The 8202-nt window shown below is 36.2% G+C and overlaps 1 non-coding gene across 1 annotated transcript; it reads right to left on the bottom strand.

The window, feature by feature from the left end:
* Nucleotides 1-5144: 5144 nt before the first annotated feature.
* Nucleotides 5145-5248, bottom strand: LOC130958904 (small nucleolar RNA R71). The gene has a single exon (XR_009078006.1). It is a non-coding gene; the product is annotated as a small nucleolar RNA R71 (small nucleolar RNA).
* Nucleotides 5249-8202: the final 2954 nt, after the last annotated feature.

The raw sequence follows: 8202 nt of genomic DNA, 5'->3' as shown, positions 1-8202 counted from the left end.
GTGTGACACGTGTGCTTGAAGGAGGTGAGCTTGGTCTTTATAACACATATTGCGTTTGGTTGAAGGTGAGTACACTTTATAATAATACCAGCGTTTATGTTTGAGGAAAGAAGAAGATCGAGGAAGAAGAAGAAGAAGGAGGTTGAGTGTGTAAGTAAAAAAATTAGTGAAAAAAATAGTTCATGATTTTACATTACCTCAAGAACATATTATGAATATTTAGATCATCCTCAATGGATAAGTATTTTTTTGTGTTGTTATTTTTTTCTGGACAAAAATAAGATTTTATTTATGATAAAATAATGGTCTAATAAGACATTAACATAATCAAAGAAAAGCCAAAAGACAAAGTGCACTTGGGTTTATCACCACCAATAGTACAGAGAGATAAACAACATTAATAAGAGAAAGAAGAGAGTTTAGAATCATATTCCTCCACCGAAGAGCATGCAGCAGAGATGAGTTGTTGTGATAAGAGACGACGTCCTTCAAATATCCATTGGTTTTGATTCTTCTAAATTAGATAGAGTAAAGTTGCTACCTTCGCTACCTCCTTTTTATAACGATACAGTCTTTCTAATAATTTTGCAATTTCAGTCCATCATTTTCAAATGGGCTCATCAACACCCATTGCAGTTACTATATGAAATCCTACCAACCTCCAAGTGTCTTCAACTTTTGGACAGCTAAGTAAACAGTGGGTAATTGTTTCTTTCCTTTGGTGACATCTTGGGCAAGCAACATCCCTTACTCATATTCTTTGAAAAATTCGTTGATTCATCGGAAGTCTATCATGCATCACTCTCCAAACGAAGACCTTTATTTTAGGCGGGCATTGTAAGTTCCAAATTGAATTCCAGAAGTTCAGATTTCGACAACGGTCCGACAACTGCTCTATTGGGGGATGGAAGAACTGATAAGTTATGTTATATGCACTGGAGATTGAATAGCAACTTGACTTCTCTCTCGACCAAGTAAGCATGTCTTTCCCTTCAATTTTTGTCTGCATAATTGTTGTTGAGATATCTGGGCTGAACAATTCATGTATTAATTCTTGGTTCCATTGTCTATTCTAATTAATTTATTGTGAAACTCAATGAATGTTTGTTTGATTACTATTCTGACTGTCTCTCCAAATAAAATTATACTCTTTTATCCACAGGTCCTCATAGATATTGATTTGATCTTCTCTACCCACTTTCCAGAGAAGTCCTTTTTTCAAAAATTTTGTGTGCTCTAGTAAACTTCTCTATGTCCAAGATGAGTTATTTTCCATAATAGCTTGAATATTTGAAATACTTGGTTCAAAGCTCAATGAGTAAGGCTTTGTAGCAAGTCTCCAACCCTATTTTCCTAGCATAGCTAGGTTGTAAGTTTACAGGTCCTTAAAACCAAGTCCCCCCCAACTTCTTCTCTCTGAAAATAATATCGCATCTGATCCACTACAACCATTTCTTATCTCCCCTTTGACCCCACTAAAATTGCATCATCATTTTATGAATATCATCAAGTAAGACATCAGGTAGTTACTGATGAGCGGATAATTTATACGCTTTTTAGCATTGTTTTTAGGTCATTTTTAGTAGGATCTAGCTACTTTTAGGGATGTTTTTATTAGTTTTTATGCAAAATTTACATTTCTTGACTTTACTATGAGTTTGTGTGTTTTTCTGTGATTTCAGGTATTTTCTGGCTGAAATTGAGGGACTTGAGAAAAAATCTGATAGGAGGCTGACAAAGGACTGCTGATGCTGTTGGATTCTGACCTCCCTGCACTCAAAATAGATTTTCTAGAGCTACAGAACTCCAAATGGCGCGCTCTCAACTGTGTTGGAAGTTAGACATCCAGGGCTTTCCAGCAATATATAATAGTCCATACTTTATTCAAGTTTAGATGACGCAAACTGGCGTTCAACACCAGTTCCATGCTGCATTCTGGAGTAAAATGCCAGAAACACGTCACAACTTGGCGTTTAACCCTAGTAGCTAGTTTAGTATAAATAGAAATTTTTACTATTGTACTAAGTGTCTTTTGACCGAGTCTTTTTCCTTATTTTCGAATTCATATGTCATTTGGGGAGGCTGGCCATTCGGCCATGCTTGGACCTTGTTCTTATGTATTTTCAACGGTTGAGTTTCTACACACCATAGATTAAGGTGTGGAGCTCTGCTGTTCCTCGAGTATTAATGCAATTACTATTATTCTTCTATTCAATTCAGCTTATTCTTATTCTAAGATATTCGCTGCACTTCAACATGATGAATGTGATGATCCGTGACACTCATCATCATTCTCATCTATGAACGCATGCCTGACAACCACTTCCGTTCTACCTTAGATCGAGCGCGTATCTCTTAGCCTCCATTTCGAAAGATCGGAGTCTTTGTGGTATAAGCTAGAATTATTGGCTGCCATTCCTAAGATCCGGAAAGTCTAAACCTTGTCTGTGGTATTCCGAGTAGGATCTGAGATGGGATGACTGTGACGAGCTTCAAACTCGCGAGTGTTGGGCGTAGTGATAGACGCAAAAGAATCACTGGATTCTATTCCAACATGATCGAGAACCGACAGATGATTAGCCGTGCTGTGACAGAGCATTTGGACCATTTTTATTGAGAGGACGGGAGGTAGCCATTGATGCCGGTGAAACCCGAACATACAGCTTGCCATGGAAAGGAGTAAGAATGATTGGATGAAAGCAGTAGGAAATCAGAGATTCAAAAGAAATACAGTATCTTCATGCGCTTATCTGAAATTTCCACCAATGAATTACATAAGTATCTCTATCTTTATTTTATGCTTTATTTATCCTTTATATTTTTGAAAACCATTATAACCATTAGAATCGCTTGACTGAGAATTACAAGATGACCATAGCTTGCTTCATACCAACAATCTCCGTGGGATCGACCCTTACTCACGTAAGGTTTATTACTTGGACGACCCAGTGCACTTGCTGGTTAGTTGTGCGAAGTTGTGAAAAAGAGTGATATTACAATTGTGCGTACCAAGTTGTTGGCGCCATTGAGATCACAATTTCGTGCACCAAGTTTTTGGCGCCGTTGCCGGGGATTGTTCGAGTTTGGACAACTGACGGTTCATCTTGTTGCTCAGATTAGGTAATTTTCTTTTCAAAAAGTTTTCAAAAATCTTTTAAAATTTTTCTTCTTTTTCGTTTTTCCAAAATAATTTTCAAAAAAAAAAAATACAAAAAATTATAAAATCATAAAAACAAAAAATATTTTGTGTTTCTTGTTTGAGTTTAGTGTCAATTTTTAAGTTTGGTGTCAATTGCATGTTTTTAAAATTTATGTATTTTTTTTCGAAAAATTCATGCATTGCATTCTTCATGATCTTCAATTTGTTCTTGATAAGTCTTCTTGTTTGATCTTCATATTTTCTTGTTTTGTGTCTTTTGTTGTTTTTCATATGCATTTTTTTAATCCATAGTGTCTAAATTTTTAAAAATTTCTAAGTTTGGTGTCTTGCATGTTTTTTTTTTCTTGAAATTTTTTCAAAAATAAGTTCTTGATGTTCATCATGATCTTCAAAGTGTTCTTGGTGTTCATCTTGACATTCATAGTGTTCTCGCATGCATCATTAGTTTTGATCCAAAATTTTCATGTTTTGGGTCATATTTGTGTTTTTTCTCTCCTCATTAAAAATTGAAAAATCAAAAAATATCTTTTTCTTATTTCTCTCATAAATTTCGAAATCTTTGGGTTGACTTAGTCAAAATTTTTTAAAATAAGTTGTTTCTTGTTAGTCAAGTCAAGATTTCAATTTTAAAAATCTTATCTTTTCAAAATCTTTTTCAAAAATCAAATCTTTTTCATTTTTTATTATTTTCAAAAATTTTAAAAATTGATTTCAAAATCTTTTTCTTAATTTTATAATTTTCAAAAATTTTACTAACAATTAATGTGATTGATTAAAAAATTTGAAGTTTGTTACTTTCTTGATAAGAAAGGTTCAATCTTTAAATTTTAGAATCATATCTTTTAGTTTCTTGTTAGTCAAGTAATCAATTTTAATTTTAAAAATAAAATCTTTCTAAATTTCCTTTTTCAAAATACATTTCAAAATCTTATATTTTTTCAATCATATCTTTTCAAACATATCTTTTTCAAATCATATCTTTTTCAAAATCAATTTCAAAATCTTTTCCAACTTCTTATTTTTATTCAAAATTGATTTTCAAATCTTTTTCAACTAACTAATTGACTTTTTGTTTGTTTCTTATCTTTTTCAAAACTACCTAACTACTTTTCTCTTTCTAATTTTCGAAAATCACCCTCACTCTTTTTCAAAATTCTTTTTAATTAACTAATTGTTTCAAATTTTAATTTTAATTTTATTTCTTCTCTTAATTTTCGAAAATCACTAACTTTTTTTAAAAAAAATAATTTTCGAAATTCTCTCCCTCTCATCTCTTTTTATTTATTCATTTACTAACTCTTCTCTTCATCTAAAAATTTGAACCCTATCTTCTCCTCTGTGTTCGAATTTTTCTCTTCTCATTCTTATTCTTCTTTTCTTCTACTCACATAAAGGAATCTCTATACTATGATATAGAGGATTCCTCTTCCTTTTCTGTTCTCTTCTTTTTTATATGAGCAGGAGCAAGGACAAGGACATTCTTGTTGAAGCAGATCCTGAACCTGAAAGGACTCTGAAGAAGAAGCTAAGAGAAGCTAAAGCGCAACAATTCAGAAAAAACCTTACAGAGAATCTCGAAAAAGAAGGAGACATGGCCAAACCCAATAATAATGCAAGGAGGATGCTTGGTGATTATACTACACCTACTTCCAATTTTTATAGAAGAAGCATCTCAATTCCTGCCATTGGAGCAAACAATTTTTAGTTGAAGCCTCAACTAGTTGCTCTAATACAACAGAACTGCAAGTTTCATGGACTTCCAGCAGAAGATCCCTATCATTTTTTAACTGAGTTCTTGTAGATATGTGATACTGTTAAGACTAATGGAGTAGATCCTGAATTCTACAGGCTCATGCTTTTTCCTTTTGCTGTAAGAGACAAGGCTAGAACATGGTTGGACTCACAACCTAAAGATAGCCTAGACTCTTAGGATAAACTGGTCACGGCCTTCTTGGCCAAGTTCTTTCCTCCTCAAAAGCTGAGCAAGCTTAGAGTGGATGTTCAAACCTTCAAACAAAAAGATGGTGAATCCCTCTATGGAGCTTGGGAAAGATACAAGCAGTTGACCAAAAAGTGTCCTTCTGACATGTTTTCAGAGTGGACCATTTTGAATATATTCTATGATGGTCTATCTGAGTTTTCTAAGATGTCACTGAACCATTCTGCAGGTGGATCCATTCACCTAAAGAAAACGCCTGCAGAAGCTCAAGAACTCATTAACATGGTTGCAAATAACCAATTCATGTACACCTCTGAGAGGAATCCTATGAGTAATATGATGCCTCAGAGGAAGGGAGTTCTTGAAATTGATGCTCTGAATGCCATATTGGCTCAGAACAAAATGTTGACTCAGCAAGTCAACATGATTTCTCAGAGTCTGAATGGATGGCAAAATGCATCCAACAGTACTAAAGAGGCATCTTCTGAAGAAGAAGCTTATGATCCTGAGAACCGTGCAATGGCAGAGGTGAATTACATGGGTGAACCCTATGGAAACACCTATAATTCCTCATGGAGAAATCATCCAAATTTCTCATGGAAGGATCAACAAAAGCCTCAACAAGGATTTAATAATGGTGGAAGAAACATGTTTAGCAATAGCAAGCCGTTTACATCATCTTCTTAGCAACAGACAGAGAATTCTGAGCAGAGCCCCTCTAGCTTAGCGAACATAGTCTCTGATCTATCTAAGGCCACTTTAAGTTTCATGAGTGAAACAAGGTCCTCCATTAGAAATTTGGAGGCACAAGTGGGCCAGCTGAGTAAGAAAATTACTGAAACTCCTCCTAGTACTCTCTCAAGCAATACAGAAAAGAATCCAAAAAGAGAGTGCAAGGCCATTGATATAATCAAAATGGCCGAATTCAAAGAGGAAGGGGAGGACGTGAATCCCAATGAGGAAGACCTCATGGGACGTCCTCCAGACAGAAAAGAGTTCCCTATTGAGGACCTAAAGGAATCTGAGGCTCATATAGAGACCGTAGAGATCCCATTAAACTCTCTTCTGCTATTCATGAGCTTTGAGAACTATTTTTCCTTTGAAGAGGACGAAGATGTAATTGAAGAGCAAGTTGCTCAATATCTAGGAGCCATCATGAAGCTAAATGCCAAGTTGTTTGGTAATGAGACTTGGGAAAGTGAACCTCCCTTGCTCTTTAGTGAACTAAATACATAGGTTCAGCAAACTCTACCTCAAAAGAAACAAGATCCTAGTAAATTCTTAATACACTGTACCATAGGTACCATGACCTTTGAGAAGGCTTTGTGTGACCTGGGGTCAGGTATAAATCTTATACCACTCTCTGTAATGGAGAAATTGAGGATCTATGAGGTATAAGCTGCAAGAATCTCATTAGAGATGGCAGACAAGTCAATAAAACAAGCTTATGGATTGGTAGAGGACGTGTTGGTAAAGGTTAAAGGCCTTTACATCCCTGCTAATTTCATAATCTTAGACACTGGAAAGGATGAGAATGAATCCATCATTCTTGGAAGACCCTTTCTAGCCACAGCAAAAGCTGTGATTGATGTTGACAGAGGTGAACTAGTCCTTCAATTGAATGGGGACTACCTTGTGTTTAAAGCTCAAGGTTATCCTTCTGTAAACATGGAAAAGAGGCACGATAAGCTTCTCTCAATACAGAGTCAAACAAAGCCCCCTACAATCAAACTCTAAGTATGGTGTTGGGAGGCCACAACCAAACTCTAAGTTTGGTGTTGAACCCCCACATTCAAACTCTAAGTTTGGTGTTGGGAGGTCCCAACAATGCTCTAAACATCTGTGAAGTTCCATGAGAGCTCACTGTCAAGCTATTGACATTAAAGAAGCGCTTATTGGGAGGCAACCCAATTTTTATTTATCTATATTTCTATTGTTCTTTTATGTTTTATTATGTTTATGATCATGTGGAGTCACAAAACAATTACAAAAATTAAAAACAGAATCAAAAATAGCAGAAGAAAAAGCACACTCTGGAGGAAGAGCTGTCTGGCATTTAAACGCCAGAAACAAGCATCTGTCTGGCGTTTAACTCCAAAAACAAGCACCAAGCTGGTGTTTAACACCAGAAACAAGCATCAGCCTAGCGTTAAACGCCATAAACAGGCTACATTTGGGTGTTTAACGCCAGAAACAAGCATCAGTCTGGCGTTAAACGCCAGGATTGCATACAGAGGGCGTTTTACACACCTAAAAGGTGCAGGAATGAGAAATCCTTGACACCTCAAGATCTGTGGACCCACAGGATCACCTCAGGATCTGTGGATCCCACAAGATCCCCACCAACCCCACTTCTCTCTTTTTCACATAATCCAATAACACTATACGCTTCACCAATCACCTCAATCTCTCTTCCCCATTACCTTTTCACCAATCACATCCATCCACTCTTTCCCATAAACCCCATCTATTTTCAAATTCAAAATCTCTTTCCCACCCAAACCCACCCTAAATGGCCGAAACCAAACCCCTCTCCCTCCACTATATAAACCCCTCCATCCTCCTTCATTTTCACATAACACAACCCTCTCTTCTCCCCCTTGGCCGAAACCCACACATCTCTCCCTCTCCTCCATCTCTTCTTCTTCTTCTTCTTCTTCTTCTTCTTCTTCTTCTTTTTCTTCTTCTTCTTCTTCTTCTTCTTCTTCTTCTTCTTCTTCTTCTATTCTTTCTTCTTTTTCTCGAGGGCGAGCAATATTCTAAGTTTGGTGTGGTAAAAGCATAACTTTTTTTTTATTTTTCCATAACCATTGATGGCACCTAAGGCCAGAGAAGCCTCAAGAAAGAGGAAAGGGAAGGCAATTACTTCCACCTCTGAGTCATGAAAGATGGAGAGATTCATCTCAAAAGCCCATCAAGACCACTTCTATAAAGTTGTGGCCAAGAAAAAAGTGATCCCTGAGGTCTCTTTCATGCTCAAGAAAAATGAGTATCCAAAGATCCGACATGAGATCCAAAGAAGAGGTTGGGAAGTTCTTACCAACCCCATTCAACAAGTCAAGAATCTTAATGGTTCAAGAGTTCTATGCCAATTCATGAATCA

Source organism: Arachis stenosperma, chromosome 10 (genome assembly GCF_014773155.1).
Source record: "Arachis stenosperma cultivar V10309 chromosome 10, arast.V10309.gnm1.PFL2, whole genome shotgun sequence".
Classification (NCBI taxonomy): domain Eukaryota; kingdom Viridiplantae; phylum Streptophyta; class Magnoliopsida; order Fabales; family Fabaceae; genus Arachis; species Arachis stenosperma.
The sequence above is the reverse complement of the archived record's forward strand: the minus strand, read 5'-3'. Positions and strand labels throughout refer to the sequence as shown.